This window comes from Uranotaenia lowii, chromosome 3 (assembly GCF_029784155.1).
Source record: "Uranotaenia lowii strain MFRU-FL chromosome 3, ASM2978415v1, whole genome shotgun sequence".
Taxonomy (NCBI): Eukaryota; Metazoa; Arthropoda; class Insecta; order Diptera; family Culicidae; genus Uranotaenia; species Uranotaenia lowii.
Genome location: NC_073693.1, coordinates 156,148,857 through 156,170,695, shown reverse-complemented (window position 1 = coordinate 156,170,695; position 21,839 = coordinate 156,148,857).

Below are 21,839 nucleotides of genomic sequence, written 5' to 3'. Positions count from 1 at the left end.
TTGAACGCATGTATTTACCTTCTCCGCTTCCATTTTCCCCGTTAAATGAAGGGGTGAGAACTTAATATTCATAGAAGTATTTTTCGCACTCAAATACTTTTCGATGTCAAATTTGGTTTCATTTGCTTGATAATTTTTCGAGCTATGCAAAATAAATTGTATTGGAGCCTCTAGGGGGAAATTATATCTTACCGCTGAAAAATGGTGGGGCCGAAAAATGTTCTCAGATTTTCGGATGACCCCTTCTGAAGGGGGTCGTCCATAAAAGACAAATATTGTTTTCTCGATAATGACTTTAATTTTTGTCGAATCATGATGAAAATTTGCTCATGGGGGTTTTAAAAGATGAGTAATTGATTTCAGTTATCAAATTTAGGTTCAGGGGTCGGCAAAAGGGGTCGTCCATACAACGCAAATACTATTTATGCCATATTGACGTTATAGTGGATTGGATTGAGTTGAAAATTGGTACACGGGCGTTTTAAAAGACGACCAATCGATTTCAGGCATCAAATGTTGTATAAGGGGCCGCCAAAAGGGGTCATCCATACTACAGAAATACTGTTTTAGTTATATTGACGTTATTATGCATATGAATGAGATGAAAATTGGCACATGAAAGTTTTCATGGAAGAACAATCAATTTCAAGTGTTAAATTTTGTGTAAGGGGTCGGCAAAAGGGGGCGTCCATACTTCATACTCTTTACTGTTTTTGCTATATTGACTTTATGTTATACATGAGATTGAGATGGAAGTTTGTATATTGAGGTTTCAAGGGATGGGAAATTGATGTCCGGTTTCGAATTTTGGATCAAGGGTTGGCCAAAGGGGTCGTCCATATTAGCTTTTCACTGTTTCAGCGATATTGTCGTAATTATGTTTCAGGTGGAAACAAAATTTTGTGAGCGGGAGTTTTAAGGGGCGGGCAAATGATTTCAAGCATTCAGTTTTGGATCAAGGTTAGAAAAGGTGTGAAATTTCGGGTCACAGGTCTCGCGAAAGGGGTTGTCCATATGACTTCTTCACTGTTTTTCAATACTTTGGTAGTAATGCATTAGATTGAGGTAAAAATTTACCTACGGAGATTCAAAGAGACGAGTAATCGTTTTCATGTGTCAAATTTTTTGTAGAGTGTCGGCAAAAGAGGTGATCCTTATTAACAATTAACTGTTTTTGCTATCATCTATCCATTGCTATAATCGAAAATCGGCCATTCATATAAACTGCTTCCGGTAGTGTCGATCAATGTGAATATTTGCACTGTGGGGTTTAAAGGGACGACTTATCTCTTATGATGAATTATAAGTTTAAATTTCAAGAAAATGTGTCATCCATATTGACTGCTAAAAATGGCGTCGATAAGTATAGAATCGATTTAAAAATTTAGAACAGGAATGCAGTGATAAAATCAATATTATTTTATGCGTTAAATTTTGAATTATTGTGCAATAAAAAGGGATAATTCTTTTGAACCATCTGCCGTTTTTGCGACATTGTCGTGAAAATTTAACGGATTAATGTACGAATTCAATAACGAGATTCGAAAAGAAACTATGTTGTTTATGAAGTTGAGTTTTCAACTTATCAAAAAGAATACTCTCAAAGCGAAGGTATTTTTCTTCAGTGTTAGGAATATCGAGATTTTGTTTTATTCAAGCAATAACACTCTATCTGATTACATTGTTACTGTTGTTAGCGAAACGAAGTTCGTATGGGATCAGCTAGTTTAATATAAAAGTTGAGAAAGGTCCGGTCCTGCACGATTGCCTAGTTTTCGTTATAAAATTCTCGGATTGATTCACTTTATTCACAAAATCAAACACAAAATTCAAAAACTGTTACTTTATTTTCTTATTTGTGCGAAAAAGTTATCAAAATAATCATGTCCGGTTTTTCGGAAGTCTGAAATATCATTTGAAATCTGCTGATGTGTGTTGACGGTAAAAAAAAGTTTCTTGGTGTTTTTTTCTCGTTGATTTTGGCTGAATTTTTTTTAAGTTGTGTGCAAATTTGCCCGGATGTTGCCCGGTTATTGGGTTGAAAATTTTGAAATCAGGTGTCAGAAGTTTTACAGATTTAAAGACAAAGTAGTCTCCATTAGTCCGGCCCAGATAGTTGTGCGAAAAACTCTGGAAACTGTAGTTTACGAGCTATGAACCATCTATTATATAAAATTCTCTTGTAACGGTGTTTGTAGTACTTCTCCTCCGGAATGACCAAAACGATTCAAATGAAATTATTTTTAGAATATTCTATAGGCATGCGAATCGGTTTATATCGAATAAAAATGACAAAAAGTCGCATCAATTGTCCGTATTAATTAAATTTGTAGTTTTTTTAATCTTGGCATCCATTTTTTCGAGATTTTCATTACTTTGGGCGCCAGGCGGTTTGTTTTTCGTCTCCATGGTCGAGGCGTTGCAAGCCAACGTCGAGAGAGGATAGTAACCATGGCATGGCATACTGATTAGTGGGAATATTTGGCCGCGCATTTCTCAACCAAGCATAATTTCAATGCATGTGGGAGCGATATGATGCCTAGATGTGTTTTTTTTTCTTCTTGATTCCTAGATCATTTTGAACAGCACATAGTAATGAATGACGCCTAAATGTGACCCAGATTGATATTCTGCCTATTGAATCGAAGTCATATAAACGAAATAAACTCTACATTTTTTTTCACCCATTCACCGAAAAACACTGTATTGTTTTTTTACACACAATTCAAGGACGTAATTAACATGAAAAGTGTGTTGTTGTTTTATTTTATTTTATTTTTTTTTTTGATAAATTTTAATATAACCGGAAAGTGTTGAAAATACTATTAACTCCTTTCCTTTTACATGGTGGACCGAACGCGCCTTTTAGCCATGAAACATCTACCATTTTCGAATTTCCTCTCCAAAATGATTCAACATTGTATGAGAAAGGTCTGAAAGGGGGTATCCTGCGTATTGAATCTGAAGTGAATATTTATAATTATAAAAAGTGTCTTTGCAAATGAAGGTATTTTGTTTAAAACAGCATTCAGTAAAAGTGTATCAAACGTTTACTTTAACTGCAAAAAAAACTGCAGATGTATCAATGAAATTTGATAAAACAAACGTATTAAATTCATTTCAAAGCCTTTACACTATATTTCGCATTTGTGAATAAGATCAGAAAAAGCAATGTGTTTTCACTAGCATTAATAATTGGGACAAATGTTAATATCTTTTTGTCAACATTTTTGCATATTTCACCTTCAACAAAAGTTTGTTGAGAAATGATTTAGCTATGCAACAAACGAAAATTTATTTGTTTAAAGATTTACATATTTTTCTTATATTTATAAAAACTTTACTATGTTAAAATCCGTTTGCACTTGCTCTGGTATATCTGCATTAAAATTAAGATTGAAATAAAAAAAATTGAAGCAAAAGAAACTTTGATAAATGTTACCCTTCTCGGTGCAAAAATCATCATTTAAAGTTTTGTGTGATGTTTACATAAAAAAATTTGAAAATGTCTACTGTAATTCAGCCGAATAACAAAATTTAAACATATTTTTTTCTCCTTTTAAAACCATTCTTTTCCTTGATTCATTGAGTTGCAGTTTATTAATATGAATTGAATTTGCACTTTTTTCTAAAACAAATCAAAATAAAGTAATTTGCAGTATAAAAAGTCGCCAGATTTCAAACCATGTCAAAAGCTGTTTGGCATCACTTCAAGTTGTAATGTGTCTACAAGTTTAATATATTGCGAGAAAAATTATAAACCTGATTTTAACATGGGAAGGTATTTGGGTACGAGATATGTTTCTACGGTTGTTACAAACCTTTCTGCATTGCAGTGTGAAGAAGGGAGGGACAAAGGGAATTGCGAATTATAGCTTGAAAACTCATCAAACCAATAAAGGCATCCATACCAGTTTGTTGGCATAAATCGTTAATTTATAAAACAAAAGGAAGAGAGAATGTTTGGGTACGAAGAATTTAAGACCCTTCCTTATTTCTGGGTGGAGCGGAAAGAAGGTGGCAAGTCTTCATTCATATTTTATTTGGCATAATTTGAAAACTTATCAAACAAATAAAGCAAAATGCTACGTCATTTAGATACTAAAACTCAGTTATAATAGTTCGTGAGCACTTTTTGCATTAAAAGAGGGAAATGCTGGAAGTCCATATCATTAAAACATACATTTTGACATCATTATAAACTCTTTGAAGCTTACAAAAACAGATAAAAATTTTCAGATCTTGACAAACATATCTAGAGATCAATTTTAAGAAAATATTATTAAATCATCTATGAACTGAAATTCGAAACTCCAGTTGCGGCAATTTTTTAAAGCGTTTGCTTCTTAATCAGCTTAATTATCATTTGGTTTGAAATGCAGCCTAAGAAATAAAGCTTGATTTCAGACATTTGAACAAACTTAATTTATTTTCGGAAGGTGTTGCAGAGCACACCGGGTCAGCTAGTATTTATATATTATTGTGTTAAACCTCCGAAAAATTAAAAAGCAAGTTTTGGATGGGATGGGATTTTTTTTCAAATGGTTTATTAGTTTGCATATGAACTTAAAACTAGTGGAGAGTGAATTTGTTTCTACCGAATGATCTCAACCATGTTCCTCGGTATTATGAAAGTATTTTTTTTAGAACTTGTTAACCTGCTTGTACCCAACCCCACCATTATCTTTTGCTACGAGCACAGGTACATGCTCGATCTGCGGAAACATGCCAGAGAGGCCACGATGTCCGACAGCTTGAAACGCTGCCGGTGGACCCATCACTTGATCCCTGGATAGGAGACATGGAGCGGTGGATTTCTGCATGACACAGTTCTTGACGGATGCTTGAGGTTCGAAGGGGTACGCGCTCACATGCTTGCCGCCTGCGGATCAGATACGACAGCCGACAACATCGGAAGATGTGTGAGGATGCCAATACTTGGCGCGTGGTCAGCGATAAGTTCACCCGGAGCATGACTGCCCTGCAGAGGAGTTGGAACCAGCACCAGTACGCGACCGGTGCAGGATGACTCCTTCGTCGGGGAGCATCTGAGTAGTGTGCGTCCGAACCTGGTAGGAAAGCATACAAAAATAAGACTCTATATTCTGCGTATGCCGATCTGCCTGGTACGTCGCGCGTCTGTGTGTTGGATACCTCCAACGTTACCGTCGCGGAGTATCCGAGTCGAACGCGCCCTCTGTGACGGAGGTTGTGTGGATAAGACAAGACCTTCTCCGCAGTCAAACTTGTCGCGGAGTACTCTCGGGTAGAGTGGTCTCACGTCGCGGTCGGATGAGCCACTCGAGTCAGTGTAGGATGACGTCTTCGCCGGGAATCATTCGAGTAGTTTCGTAAAAGTCCCGGACGTGTGCTGGGACAGGCGCGTGTCCAGGATAAGCTGCTCTCGATTCGGCATACGTACGGGCAAAAAGAAGAGGGCCTCGAGCCAAACCAAGCGGAGCCAAGATCTGGAGTCGTAAGAGGAGAGGTCATTGGTCTCTTGCAGTGGTCTCGAACAGAGGAGGAGCGCACGACAGTCGTGCAAACCAATCCAGGCTCGAGGTACGAGTAAAGGCCGGACCTTGAGTTGTCAGAGGAGAGGTCTTTAGTCTTGAATCGTAAAAAAAGCATGGTATACATATGTATATGCTGAAGTTTTGACTTGGAATTGAGTAAGCCGTTAAGCGCTTCATCGCGGCCTTGGTCTCCCATCTCGGGTACAGCCTTCAATGCAGGTCCGGATGGGAATTGTAAATAGAGGCCCCAGGTGGACTTTATGGCGTAGGGGTACATAGTATCATGAGTCACCAATTGCACTTTGGACCTAAGCTAGCATACTGGGGGACGCGGTGGTTCGCCGTACCTTGGGATGCAATCCGTAAGAAGGATTTACCACCTGGGTGATCAATTAATAAAAAAAAATGCATAGTGTCTGGAAATCTGAGGGCTCAACCTTAAAATGATATATTTGGGTGTGGAAACAAACTTTTGTACAGGACCAATTAGAAAAAAATATGTTTAGAGTTACTGCAAACGCAATATTTGAAACAAGTCCACTTTTCAAAGATTCGATTTAAAAAAGAAAACCAAGGTCCTAAAATTTTTACAAAAATTATTTATTTTATGTTTTTTTACCAAATTTGTATCAAAATGTAATATAACTGAATTTGAATCAAAATTTAAAATAAGCGATCTAAAAAACATTTTTTGACTATAAATTTTTATTCAACTTACCAAAATGTGTACTTTTTTTATTCCGATTCCATCAAAAGTTGCAAATTTTTAAGCACATAAACTTTGCTAAACAAGGTATGTTGTTTGAATCATCCTTAGATGAGTTATTTGAGATTCAATTCTTATTAAAAATCTCTATTTGAGATATTTTTATTAATTTATCAAATTTGACCTCGTAAATACCTATTTTGCAATACTTGCAAAACGACTAAGATGATTCAAGGAAATCACCAGAAGGCCATATGCTAGTTTTAATCTAATTCTGACAACGACAAGGGGTTGCACTGAATCTCAAATGTAAAAACTGATGTTTCATCAAATATTATTTTCTTAACCAATTCATTACTTTCTCATGAGTTTTTTTACCTGAAGGCCGCATCACGATTAGAATTAAAACGAAAAAGTTATTGCGGTTTAAAGATTGCATTTTGGCAGCAAATTTTTGTCTACTACGCAATGAGTACATTTTACTCATTGCGTTTAAATGACAATTTGTGGCTAAAATAAAACTTTAAACCGCAATAAATTTTTTTAACGTCCAATTTTGTTGTACTTTTCAGGTGAAATGTTTATCTTTATTTAAATTTAAATTAAATCAACATTTATAAGCAATCAATTGGTTAAGAAAATAATAATTGATGAAAAAAAGTTTTTAACGCTTCTCCAGAACGCAATGTCCCAGAATCTCTTTCACAATTGAGCTTCAGTGCAACCCCTTCCTGTTGTCAGATTATGCTCATATTTAGCAGATGGCCGTCTGATGATTTCCTTAAATTATCTTAGACTTTTTTTGCAAGTATTTCGATTTACAAGTTGGTATTCATAAAGTCGAATTTGATGGATAAATAAAAAATATCCTGAATTGTGATTTTTAATATGGATTGAATAGTGAATAACTCTTCACAGGATGATACAAACAACTTACTTTGTTTAGCAAAGTGCACAAAAATTCGCATCTTTTGATGAAATTGATATGAAAAAAATTGCACATGCGTGCACATTTGAGTAAGTTGAATAAATTATTTTTAAGTCATAATTTTTTTTTTATAAGAAAAGGGCTTGCTTATTTAAAAATTTAATGCAAATTAGGTTCATTTTATATTTTTTGAGTGTAGTTTTTAATTCAAAAAAGTTCAAAAGTATATAAGCTCTGTGAACATTTTAGGACCCGAAATTAAAAAAAAAAACGAATTTTTGAAAAGTAAACATGTTTCTAAGATCGCATCTGCGGAACCTCTAAGCATATTTTTTTTAGTTGGCCTTATACAAAAGTTTGTTTTCCACACACACATCCAAGATATTAAAATTGCTCCCGTTTCCTCATTTCAATACTATTTTATGGATTGACATTTTTTTCCATTATAATAAAGATCTTCTTTTTGTAAATGTGGAAGAGGCAGATATGCTGTTTTATATTCATGAAAATTGAATTGGCAACCAATTGCGCTAGATGTTTGAGTTTACATGGCAAACATCCAACTTGAAAAGACAAACTCCTATCGTTTACAAATCTGTGTATATCGCAGTATTTTAGACTGGACGTTTCCGAATTTACACATACTACTGATGAAGACGACAATAGCCATTCCTGATGGGTACGGATCCATTCACAAGACACAAGTTTGAAGCGCAGCCTATCCACGATCTATGTAGGTGCCTATTTAGACGCGATGACGTTTCGTCATTCTACACTGGACTGGACAGAAACCGGATGTGCTCCATTTCTGTCAGTCAATGCATGTAAGTACGCGCGCAATCATTTATAACTGTGTGAGTTGATGTTTGTGCCTACAAATGTGTCATTTGAACAAGTTTCGGATTCGAAATCATGAGACATGCATGGAGGCCTGGACTTGTCAATCCTATTCTGCTACATACTTGCCGATGTCAGTTAGTCTTCAATCATTCATACTTTAAAAAAAGAGGTAGGCAGCTGAGTAGTTTCAGTGATAGTGACCGGAAGCAGTATTACTACTGCTCAGCAAAGTAACGATTATAGAGGAAAGCAAGTTAGAATATTTAATTGATTTTTCCAAGTTTATTCTTGAAGCAAAATTTATAATTTAAAAGGGAAAAACTGTTATGTCTTCAGCGTGTTCATTGCATCAAAGAGTTGTCAATCAATAAATGTGTCGATATCGTTCCTAATTTTCTTTTCACAATCAATTATCGTTTTCATTCTACCGACCCCTTCCTTCAGTTCAGACACGATTGACACCTTTATTGGTCAGGTTTTGCGGAGAAAATTAAACTTTTTATAGTCGTGTGTACTCCATAAACATGAAACGGTGGTAAACCGCGCGCGCTTTCCAATTACGAGTGCGGTCGTCGGCGATAGTCCGCGAAATGGCATCGGTGGGTTGCCTGAATGGCGTTCTTCGACATTAGAGGGTCCATTACTCACCCCCGTTAGGCCAGTTCGTGAGACTTCGGCAGGCCGCCAAGGTGGGCCATTTTAAGCACCCAAGAAATGATAAACGTTTAGGACGTCGCGTAAAAACATTTATACGTTTTTACCTTTTCAGCAACGGTTTTATGTCCTGGCGATCCTTACCTTAACTGCAATACTGCGCGCTTGGTATGAAGGTACGGTTTTATGATTTATTCTTACGACTTGAAATTTTCATGACGTCAGCTGAATACGGCGGCATATACACCCATTTATGTTGACGAGGTTTTTTTATATTTTTTTTTTCATTTTGATTTAGTATGTACTGTCAAACATGTCAAACCATTTGAATGCATCGAAAATCCTATTTCCAATTAAATTTCCTCAGAAAAAAAATAAAAATGCTATTTAATTTTAAAAAAATATTAAACATTAAAAACTATTGAATTTTTTTTTTTGTTGAAAAATGAATCCAACTGTGTTAAATGAAATTTCAGGGACCAGATAAGAGAAAATCGATGTTGAAAAACATGCGAAAAAAATTCGCCATGTCTCCCGGTAGGACTTGAACCCACATCTTGCGCCTCTCCGGGGCCCATGTATTAACATTCTACTACAGGAGACCAACCTGGCGTATGAATATTATACTGGTTGAGTGTCGATGTCTATCGGAATGAAGGGAATAGTTCTCCCATGTGATCATAATCATTTTTCTTGGTCTATTTCTATTCCTATCATTTCATCTTACGGTAGTTGGAATCAAGTTTGGACATTTTTAAGCACGGCAAGATTTGCATTGCCTTCTCATATCCTGCACGGGTTGTCAGTTATGATGAGAAATGATGCGTTTGCCGTAGTTGGATATCCAGCCAATTTCGGTGTTTGGTACCGCCTTATTTCTATTTTTAAACTGCGACCCAGAGATGGGCCTTGTCTCAAACATTCAGTCAGCGAAACTTTTTTTTTGTAGAGAAATGAATCCAACTGTGTTAGATGAAATTTCACCAAAAAATGAAACACCGATGAAACACCGAAATTGGCCTTGCGTAAATCTGTTACATAGAGGTCATGAAGGCATGGATGCGGACCTTTGATGCGGACCTTTGATGCGGATCTTTGATGCGAACCTTTGATACGGACCACCAAGCACAAGCACTACTTGTTGCTCATAAGAGCTTCGATTTCAGAATGACCTCTTAAGCGACCAGGTTGCTTTATTTATAGCGAGTGATACCCGCGCGTCACGTTTAAAACACTCGGGTGGGCAGAGGAAAACGCGAGTGGATTTTTTTCTTTCTTTTCTTCTTACCAGAACGCGCGTTCGCGTTGCTATGGGTTTTAGACCAAAATTGCATAGGGTTACCAACGGACAAATATTGTATTAAATTTAACTATATATTTTTTTTTATTTATTATTATTATTATTATTTCTAGTTCTAGTACATTATCCTACACCACCTTCGCCGCAGAAAGCCAGTTTGTTTTGAACTGCTGCTCGTCCTTAGCAGTTTTTTGGTCTTCTTTAGGTTTCGCTTGACAATAGCCCAGTATTTCTCAATTGGGAGGGTTCGAGTTCTTGGGAAACACCGGCACGTTGTTGGCGGCGTACCACTCCATGGCCTTTTTACCGTAATGGCAAGAGGCCAAATTCGGCCAAAACAGTACGGAACAACCGTGTTTCTTCAGGAAAGGCAGCATACGTACATTCAAACACTCTTTCGCGTAAATTTCTTGGTTGACAGTCCCGGATGCTATGAAAATTCTGCTTTTCAAGCCACAGGTACAGATGGCTTGCCAAACCAGATATTCCTTCGCGAACTTTGACAGTTTCATGTGCTTGAAAATATCTGCCACCTTTCCCCCTTCCTTTTGCCTATAAAACTCCTGTCCCGGAAGCTGCTTGTAGTCGGCTTTGACGTAGCTTTCGTCGTCCATTACCACGCAGTCAAACTTCGTCAGCATCGTCGTGTACATCCTCCGGGATCGCGCTTTGGCCGTCGTATTTTGTTTATCATCGCGATTTGGAGTCACTACCTTCTTGTAAGTCGATAGTCCGGCTCGTTTTTGGCTCAATGCACGGTTGTAGACGATACACCCAGCTTATTTGCGGCATCTCGGAGAGAGAGGTTAAGGTTTCGTTTGAAACTACCGGCAACTCTCTTTGTCGTCTCAGCGACATATTTTTATTTAATTATGTTTAGCTCTCATGATAACTCTGAATTTTGTGAATTGACTTCATTTGTGATTTGTTTCTCAAATCTTGATTTCAAATAAAGATTTTAGTTTAAGAGTCGTTTTTTACTAAAATCTGTACCTTCATAGAATTCGAAATTTTTGCTTTATTCTTTTTATTTAGGATTCTTTGTACCTAAGTCTGAAATCTCTATGTTGTTTCTTAATTATCGTGATGGAAACATTTATTCTGTCTTCAATGAAGCACGTATTTACCAAGCGAACGATAATTCATTCAATTTTTATTCATTATCTATCTGTAAATCTGGTTTGAAACAGAGAGTTTCAGTTGGTGATTAGTTGAGTTACACTTCCGCTATTTTTGCACGTGGTGTATTAACAATTGTTTTCTGAAGATACCAGCAATTTTGCTACACAGAAATAATGGTTATTTTAAGGCAATATACTGAATTATTTTCCAGTTACAAAGAATCTAACAAATATTGTGTATGCTCTGGGATGGCATGTGGGTCCCCCGAGAAAAAATGCCCCCTATATTCCCGATTCAATGTTTCTTCTTATCCACAAATATATTTTCAGAATTTTTAGATATTTAAAAGCGTGTTTTCTCGAACGAAGCTGTTATGCACTGATACTTCTTTATCACTGAAAGCTTCATATGATAACCCTCTTACAAATAAAATAATTTGAATAAAATATAAAAGGCTCTTTTCCTAATAAGCTTTGATAATCAAAATATTTACAAATGTCAACCCTCGGATAGAGCGCTACGTATCGCAGTCATTTAGTGCGACTTCTATAGCCATTCGGGGGTGAAATACATAGTAAAAAACGATCCCCTAGCATCAATTAGGCTGTCAATTCTGATCCGAGCCGGGCTGTCGAGTGAATGAGAGTCACCTTCAATACCTACTCTGCCCAAAAAGCGAACAACACGATTATTTTAACGTGCCGGCTTGGCTATTTAGGAAACTGGGCTGAATGGGGGTGGCAGTTTTGCAATCACCTCCCTCCATCGCCACGAACCTTCTGAATTTCTTTTCTGTCCTCTGCCCGGTTTCAACGCAGCACAGAATTCAACAGAAGGTTATGGTGAGAGGGAAGTCAACCCCCGAAGAGGGTGGGTAGTGAACTTAACGACAATAACGGCATACGACGATGACGAGGACGCGAGGGTGCAATGAAATTGGCGGAACATCATCAATTAGGCGTTTTGTGTCCATGAAAAAATTGAGCTCGATCGACTCCTTGGGAGTTGAACGCGTCAGTAGGAACGGGCCACGAAGAGCGACGATACCGTTTGATATCATTTGTATAAATTTTATAGCATTTAAAGTGGTGGGTCAAATGGATTTTTGGAATTCGAAAAGTACGTGCGAATAACTCAAGAAGGAAGCGCGTTTTTGGCATAAGCGATACAAGTATCCACAGGTACAGTGGAATGGAATTATACCTGTAAAACTTATCTTTATAAGCTTAGCTTCATAATAAGATCAACAATTTTAAATTTTAATGCATTATCTTTAATATATGGAAATATTAACATAATTTGAACATTGACAATATTTATAAACAAAATCATACTCAGATATCTTACACATAAGCTTCAATTTAGTGTTCATTGCTCTATATAAATTGAGATGCATGCTTAAATATCTTCAGCTTCGCACATCCATAATTTTAAACTTTGATTTTGTCTTTTATTTTATATTTCTATAAGAGTAGCCGCAGGCCTAAAAAAATATTTTTATCTTTGAGACTTGAGAAATAGCGAATCCAAAAAAATCTACCGTGAAAAATAAATTATGAATTGAAAAAGTTTACAACCGATAACCAAGTTTAAGGCATTTTTGACCAGTGTCGTTTGTCTTTTTAACTTCTTCCATTGTCTGCATTGCAGTTACTTTATAACCAATTAATAAAAATCCTGAACATTGCTGAGATTCTTGATTTGACCCTTTGAATTAAGACAGTTCTAAAAATTCTTATGAAGCTTTAAATAAAAACATGGATAACCTTTATCTAAGAAAAAAATTCCAAAAAACATGCTACGAAAGCTACGGAATTTCTTTAAAAAAATCACTTAGTGTTCAAGAAAGCTGAAGTTGGAAGTAGACGTTGCACACAAGAATATATTTTTTTGAAATTTTTTAAAGTCATGACCATAAAAAATGCAAAAAGTTGTGTAAAAACCAATAAAGCGTCAACATTGTTAAAGTCACATCAGCTAAATTAAAAAAAAAAAAAAAAGGATTGCACAGTTGACGTAATTTAACACATTTTTGAATTTTTAGATTTTCAAAATACGAAACACCGAATTTTCAACAATTTTATAACAATACGACTTTTTTCAGCTCAATTATTAAGTAGCTAAACAAACTTTAAAGTTGACAAAAAGTGCGCATAAATTACTGAACAACTTCTAATCGGCTTCAAAAAGCACTTTTGTAAGCAGTTAAAAAAATACTTTTTCACTCCATCATATAGCCTTGAATTTCTTAAGTCCGCTCTGATTTGATTCAAATTTATCAACCACATTTGTTGTTAACTCACCTTTAAATAACATGTTCTTACCAAGCCTTAAACCCCAGCTAACCGCTTGAAAATCGAGCTACTTAAAGTCTGCTTCATTTAATATTGGAACAAATTCTTTTGCTCATTGTGGCGCTCCTAGTGGATGGATTTGGAAACTTTTTTCACCCACGTGTCGAGAAATTCATTACCTTTCACCATGTATTTATGTCATAACACCAAACGATAGCATTTTGTAAACAACCGGCATGGAAGCCGAACGGAGAGATCAAATTGTGCACAGTTTTCTTGAAAATCCATTGTTGTCGGCATCGAAGCTAGCTAAACAGCTTAAAATGCCCAGAAATACCGTATGGCGTGTTATCAAGCAGTACAAGGAAATATTGACGACGGCTCGGAAGCCGCATTCGAAGCGTCGGAGTGGAACTGTCGACCGGAAACTGCGTGGGAAAGTCATCAAGGCCGTCAAGAGGAATCTCAATCTTTCAGACCGCGATTTGGCCAATAAGTTCCAGGCCGCTCAGTACGGTGCGACGAATTCGTCTCCGGGAAGGAATAAGGTCATTCCGAGCCAGCAAACAGCCAAATCGGACGCTGAAGCAGAACAATGTGGCCTGAATCCGTGCTCGAAAGCTGTACGACCAAGTGCTGACCAAGTTCGACGGATGTATTCTGATGGACGATGAGACCTACGTGAAGGCGGACTTTGGGCAAATCCCAGGTCAAAAATTTTATTTGGCGACGGCTCGGGGGGATGTACCTGCAAAATTTAAGTTCGTGTTTGCGGATAAATTCGCCCGCAAGTACATGATTTGGCAGGGGATATGCAGTTGTGGACAGAAAACCAAAGTCTTTCTCACTGACAAGACAATGACATCAGAAGTCTACAAAAAAGAGTGCCTACAGAAACGGATTCTGCCGTTTATTCGTGCCCACGACCGTCCAGTAATGTTTTGGCCGGACCTTGCAAGCTGCCATTACAGCAAAACGGTTATGGAATGGTACGCAACGAACGGGGTCAGCGTAATACCGAAGGACCTCAACCCCCCAAACTGCCCCCAGTTCCGGCCGATAGAGAAATACTGGGCAATCACGAAGCGGAGGCTTAAGGCAAAGGGAAAACTTGTTAGGAACATGACTCAAATGAAGAACTGGTGGAATCAAATCGCCAAAACGGTGGACGAAAAGGGTGTGCGCCGCCTAATGTGCCGTATTACGGGAAAAGAACGAGAATTTCTTCGAAACAGCAATGAATAATTTTTTTAATTTTTTTTATGAAAGAGTAATGAAAATGCTACATTTGTATGAAAAACAAATTATGAATTCGTTAATAAATGACTGAACTACACGCAATTGTTTGTGTTCCAATATTAAATGAAGCAGACTTCACTTGTTGTTCTATACGAACATCATTAGTAGGCAACGATTTAACTTGATGTGATTATTTTTTTCAAAACGATTTTCCGGTTCTCAATTTCTACTTTTTTCTTACATGAAATTGTTAAAAAGTTCTTCCGGAACTAAATGTGTTCTTAACATTGTCAGTTCCCAAATAATGATGTATTTTTTTAAGCAAACACGAGTTCAAATTCCAAAAAAGTAGAAAGACGTTAAATCTACTACATAGTTCTTATATTGTGAAGTTGCTTTTGATCGCCCGTTGGAACTTTTGAAAAACTTTCAAGTTTACAAAAGAGTACAAGAGAGATTTTTGACGATCCAATGAGCTGTACAAAAAGACTTGCAACACTTTATTAGCTACATGATGTTGAAAAAATGAGAAGTATGAAACAAGTAGATTTTTTCCTTTATTATGTTCCCAACTTTTATAAAAGTGATATTTTTCTGATCTGATTTTTATTAGGTAGTTGGAGTGCCCTAGAAGACATTATTAGAGGAGTTAAGGGCATAATAAGCACTCATTTTGTCTGCAAAAGTACGTATTTTCATTAACTAATTTTCATGAGGATTGGTTTCGTACTACCTATAGTATTAATTTTTCACCATCTTTTCATCTTTACAGAAATACCTACATTTGAAAATAAATAAACGATTTTTATATGTTAACAAATACTTTTATATCAACCTGTGTTGGTCTTTAAAAGCCCTTCCAAACTAATTAATAGCGTTCGTATTCTTGTATGATCACTACATAAACCGCTATGGATTGATATAATTAGTCAAATAACTTATCGTGGCGTATACTAACCGTTTATTAGGAACGAATGTTCCTACAGTAAGGTTGCCAGTATATACTTGAACATAACCGGACCGAGAAAATTCCCGAGCATTTTATTTCAAACCCTGGAAAAATCCGGGCACATGGTTTCAACATTTTCTACCTAAAATCCGGAAATATCCGGGCAAAGTTGGTAAAAACGACAGAATTGATCAACTAAAATCAAGAAAAAAACACTCGACGTATAGTTTATCCCATTAAAAAACATCAACAGATTTTAAATCTTTTTAAAAGTTTCCAAAAAAAAATACGATCATGATAATGCCGGTATAACATGCTTAAATATTCGTTTTTGGACACAAAAATAAAAGTTATAATTACTGAATTTTGTTTTTTTTTATATACTTTGCAAATAAAATGAACAAAACCGAGAATTTTTCTACAAATCCGGGCAACCGGGCGGAACGGACTCTTCCTAAATTTTGTGTCCAATATCCGGGCAATCTGGCAAGTTTATCTTATAAGATATAACCGTTTTAAAGCTAAGTTGATTTATTAAAAAATGGGACCGTTAAGAATGCGTGTATCTGAACAACCATTTGTTGATCGTTATAATTTCTCTGGAGGAAATAAAGGTAATCTTATCAGAATGGGGGTAGGCTTAATAGCGGCACGTTATCCAAACATACGGGAAAATTGTGCCTAACAAAGCAAAACTATCACGAGATTGAACTTAAAGTATAATCTGTAAGTAAGATCAAAGGTTGTGAAATATAGGTACATAAAAAAGTACCGTAAAACGGGGTAAGATTGATAACTTTCTTAGATAAATTTCGATTATTTTTTCTCTTAAAGGGAATGTGGCATGTTTCATTTTTTTAAACCAGTACTGGACTCCTATGAACGTAAAAAATAGTTGCAGAAGTTTATTAGACTAGCTGAGTGCTCCTACTTTGCACTTAGAGCCTACTTTAGTCCTAAAATGCCGAAAATTGTAAATAATTCATTTTGCTGCCTCCTATTCAGTCGAAAATTTTAAAAAATACATATTTTTCTTAAAATCAACGAAAATCAATGGAAAACCAGGAAAATTTGTGAAGGGTCCAAATATAGAAGCCTTTGACTTTGATGTTCCATTTTAAGACCTTACATCATAAAAACTTTGTTTGAATACCAAACATATCAACAAAGTTTCGAATTTATAATTGGGGCATAATTCAGAACCAATTTTGAACATTACCCTAACATTTTTTGTTAGCTTTACGCAAATAAACTACAAGTTAGCTAACATAAAAAAGTTTTAGCATTTGTTCTGCTGATAGAGCTGACGGGGTATAAAAGTGTTTAAAATATTCATAACAGAAATGTAACTTTTTTTAGTCGATTAAAAGCTGTAATACTTTTTTCTGAAAAAATTGATTGAAGATCACACTTTTAATGAATTTGTTTATTTATTTTCGAAAAATCATACTTTTTATGGGCTTGTGATATAGCTCAGTTGGCAAGTCTGTTGTCTCCTGAGCCGATGTCCGCGAGTTCGAGCCCAAGAGTAAACATCGAACACAGTTGTACCGGATAAGTTTTTCAATAACGATCCGTCAACTGTAACGTTGATAAAGTCGCGAATGCCATAAAGATGGTAACACGACTATAATCGAAACAAAAAAAAACTTTTTATAAGAATTTTAGTTAAAGGTCCAATTAAAGGTACCAGTACAGTTCCAAAATAGGAACGTAGGTTCAAAGATGGAAATTTGTTTATCAGTATCTTTGCAAATCTTTCAATAAGGGCGAAACCTATGTTGAAAATTCTCATTGAAACTTGTAGATAAGATGATGAACTATAAATAAATTTCTAAGAAAATATAAAGCTCCCGTTTGTTTATGGGAAAAATGTGATTATTTTAAAACCACCGCTTAAAGGGTTCAAAGTAGGGCAACTAACCCTACTTAAAATTTGATTTAAAAATCGATTTTGCCTTTGTTTAGCATTTAATGCTTAGGGGTAACATTGATCAGTCACTGTTTTAACGGTTGTAACGAGTTTTCTTGATCATAAAGGATACAAAACACCTTCATAACATTTACGAATGCTAGTAATTCATTAACTAAGGCAGTTCGTGTGTTAAGGCCGAACAACAATTCAAATCGAAAGAAGGGCCATGATGCTGCATTAATTGAGGGGCTAAATTTTTTAACATTACTTATGAAATTTTAACTACAAAAAATAAAAAAAAATTTGCCTTCATTCAATTCTCTGGACCCTCACACTATTCCCCTTTAATTTTTTCCTTCAAATTTTATCATTTGATAGGGTTTCAAATCTTTTATCCTAGACTCGTTTACTCTTGGAAAATGACTCTATTTTTCAATTATCAAAAATTTACCATAAAATTCTACAAAAACTACACCAATTCTATACGGTGATCAAACCCCGTTTTACGCTAATTTAGGTGTGATCAAATTACAACTGCTTAGAAGAAAAATACCAATTATAAGAGGGATGGTAGCCTGTGAAAGTTGGATGTATACATGTCCGTGTGATAGAAAAGATTGACAAGGTAATGAATTTGAATTACGGTGATTTGTATGGAAAATCTGAGAATTTTTATTTACAAAATCGACTTGATTTTCTTCAACCTCCAAAAGCCTGGTAAAAGCTCTGGTTTGAAGATTTTTTTAATAACTTTAAAATGTTTCCCACAGAGAAAAATTATGATAAAAATATTTATTCAATATGTCAATCATTGGAGTAAAATATTAACTTCATAATGACATATTTTCAAAGCAATTGTAAACTGAAACTCTTTATTTTTCTCAGAAAAAGTTTTCCAAAATGTCTGTAATGAGTTGTATTGATCCCTATGGTGTAGATGATTTTTTCTTTTGAATGGATTGTGATCATTCGTTATCACGAAATTACTACTATTTGCCCAATAACTAATGTTCATCCAGTATTTATCTGTTAAATAGGACTCAAAATACTGTATTCATCTAAATACTAGAAAATTGCGCCTTAAAGTATGCAGTCACATTCCAGTAGTAGATAAACTTTTAGAGTTCTCTTTGTCTAATACTTACAAACTGTGAACTTCTATGGCGAAATTTAGCCAACGGACCCTTTATCTGGCTTTTGCTGGATTTTTTTTCCTAAGGTTAGAGCATCCATGTTTCCATTAGCGAAGAATCAAGTCTCCTTTAACTAAAAAATATCACTTTTTTTCGTCACACGAACATGCTTTTAGTTCATTTTCGGGTTCATGTATCGTTCTAACTTTTGAAGCATATGAACTTGAAATTACACACTGCCAGAAAATGCAAAAGGCGGCGTGTTGCTAAATTTTACCAAAAAGATATGATGAAAATGAAAAAAGGGGATCAGGTATCCCCATTCCCCTCTTTAGCATTTTTATATGTTTTGTAAATGTACTTTTTCAAGATCGCTTTAAATGAGCAAGTTATTAACTGCTGTGTGAAAATACACCCATACGTTTTTTCGACATATTTTCGATATATTTTGATCAACAATTGGTATTTGATAAAATCTTGAGTTCCATTGAGATTATTCAAATCTAACTGTAAAGTAATAAATCTAATTCTTGAATTCCTTCATGATGGTCTCCGGAATCAATTTACGATTTTCCTTGCGACTTTAATTGGAACACATAATCACATGCTTGTTAAATTTCACTTTTATCCCTCTCCCTCATCCATCTCGTTTCCCCTTTAGTTCCCGAGAAGGGTATTATTGATTTTCCAGCGAGACTTTTATCCACCGACGACACGGCGAACATACACTAGGGCTGGATTTTCCTCCCCCTCAAGCCATGCAAAGGCTCACAAACGAGAGTGACTTCAGTTTCACCCTTTGCTAATTCATATGTTCGCTGATCGTAATTCCGCTTCTCTCCGTTTTTCGCTGCTTTTCCATGCAATTTCTTATTTATGGCTGGATTTTTTTAATACTCATTCCTGTATTTTTTTCCTCTTTTCCCATTTCAGGCTGTGCGTTTTTGACGTATTTCAGTCCGGAAAACGCTATTAACGCTCAAGGCGCGTTACATGAAAAGCAGACTTCACCTGGGGTAAGTTAACAGTCGCACGTTTTCCGTTTTATTTCTTTCTTTGGGTTGTGTTTGTTTTACCAGTGTTGTTTTTTTTGTTTTTCGTTTCCCAAGATGTTCCCGGGATCTTCTGTGAGTTTTATTCGGGTATATGCGTAAAGGAACCAGTTTAGCAGCCACTCATACATTCAAAGCCTTTCCCGGTTACGACTAAAACCGGTGAGCGACGGAAATTACCCACCGACTTTATGGCCCTGCACTTATTGCTTGCTCTTCGTCAAGGACTTTTCCCTCCCTGGCTAGTCCACAATGCCGAAACTCTTAAAATACTCACGGCCAGCAACCAGATTCTGCCACTTACGTTTGTTGAAAAGGATTTTCCGAAGAAAATTTTCAATCAATTTCTTAAATTGAACTTTTCGAAAATACTGAAATAAAAGAGTAATATCGTAAAAAGTTTGAAAAAAAATGATAAAAAATGAAATTTAAAAAAAATCAAAAACTTGTAGTTAAAGTTTTCATCTCTTGCAATCAATGGAATTCCTCATTGGCTTATGTAGAAGAACTCAGAAATGCCAATTTTTTGCGTGAGAAAATCCACTTGAGGTTCCAAGTTGAACTTGTTGGAGCTTCATTCATTGAATTTTATTGCCAATGCTTTACCTTTCGCATAACATCCTTTTTGATTGTAACTCATCTACCCTTCTTCTTTGTGCCCTTCTCAACGCCCACTCGTACACCTGGTTGAATTCGGTCAGAACCCTTACTTTAAAGTTGGAAACAAGAAAAAACTCTCATACAAATTCAGCTATTTGTCGTTAAATGCAAGAGACCTGTCCCTGTTTCCACTCAGCTTAAAAAGGATTCAGTGAAACGCAAAGCAAGGGGGACTCCATGAAGGAAGAGGGAGCAGGCACTTCTAATCTTTACGCGTCTTTAATGTCTTTGTCGTTGTTTGGGCCTAGGCTGTTGGGTTACCTTTTCTCACCTCCCTGTCTCGAAGCAAAATTTAGCTTGTACTGTCCCAGGGAAAGCGATTTTTTAAAATGGTATTCTGCGTATCCCTATTTATACCAGTCATCTGAAAAGGCGAGAGATTGCAATCCATACACCAAATGACAAAACTTTTGCCGAGGGATGCTAATTGAGGTTATTTTTCCAGTGCCAAATTTGGTCAGTGGATTTTAATGCTAGGGTGCATGAAAGGGACTTGGCATAATTAGGATACTATTTATTTTATGTTTTTGACCTTTGGGACTCATTACTTTTTTGTGGATAACTGGGAACATAAAAAAATTAAGTTTACACCTTTATAAAAGGTTGGACATCCAGCAGATTACTTTGGGTGTCTTCTATTGATTATGTAATTATGATAAATACACAATTTTAATAAAATATTACTACTATTTTTTTTACGTTATCAAGAATCCCAATGAAAAAATCATCTGAAATCGATATCAAAAAGCGTACGAAAAAAAGTTTTTTTCCGGTTTTCGTCTGGTTGAAGGGCTAAAATTACATTTCCCGGTGTTTGTTTCATTCTTTTTTTTATTATTCTAGGATTTTAACCCTTCCGTATTATTATTTCTTTTATTTTAACGGAGTTGATTAGTTTTCACCACAAAGAAAATTTTCTCAGACTGAATATTTGAGATCAAATAAAAAAATATATTTATAATTTAAATCTGGTGTTCGGGTTACCCGGCTCTTCTGGTGGGCCAGCCAACTTAAACAAACTTGAAATGGAGTCTGGCTGCTCATTGGAATTCCAAATCTAAACCAAAATGCAAAATTTTCTTGCAAATCCCTTCTTACCTTTAGGTTAAACTTTTTTGTGGCATGAACAAGAACCTATCTTCGGTAAATTGGTTTACTTAATCTCTGGTTAGTTGTTTTTCGATCGGTTGAGATTAAATCAGATTCAGAATATGAAGAGTTTCTTAATAGTAACTCTTCAATCAATGAATTGCAGAAAAATCTTTTAAAAATATTTGTTCATGTTTTATAAGTTTCACATGTGAAAATAATTATCGGTGCTTTTATATTAAAGCGAATTTTGTAGATCTAAAATCAAACCATAAAAATATTTGAATGTTTTTGAATAATTTTTTTTGGCTAAAATCAATCGTTGAAAACTGATAAACTAATACAGTATTTGTTTTCTCCCCTCGATCAGAGTTCCAAAAAACATGAAATTAATTGAGTACCGTAAACAAGGGGAATTTTGATCCCCGGGGTAACTTTGATC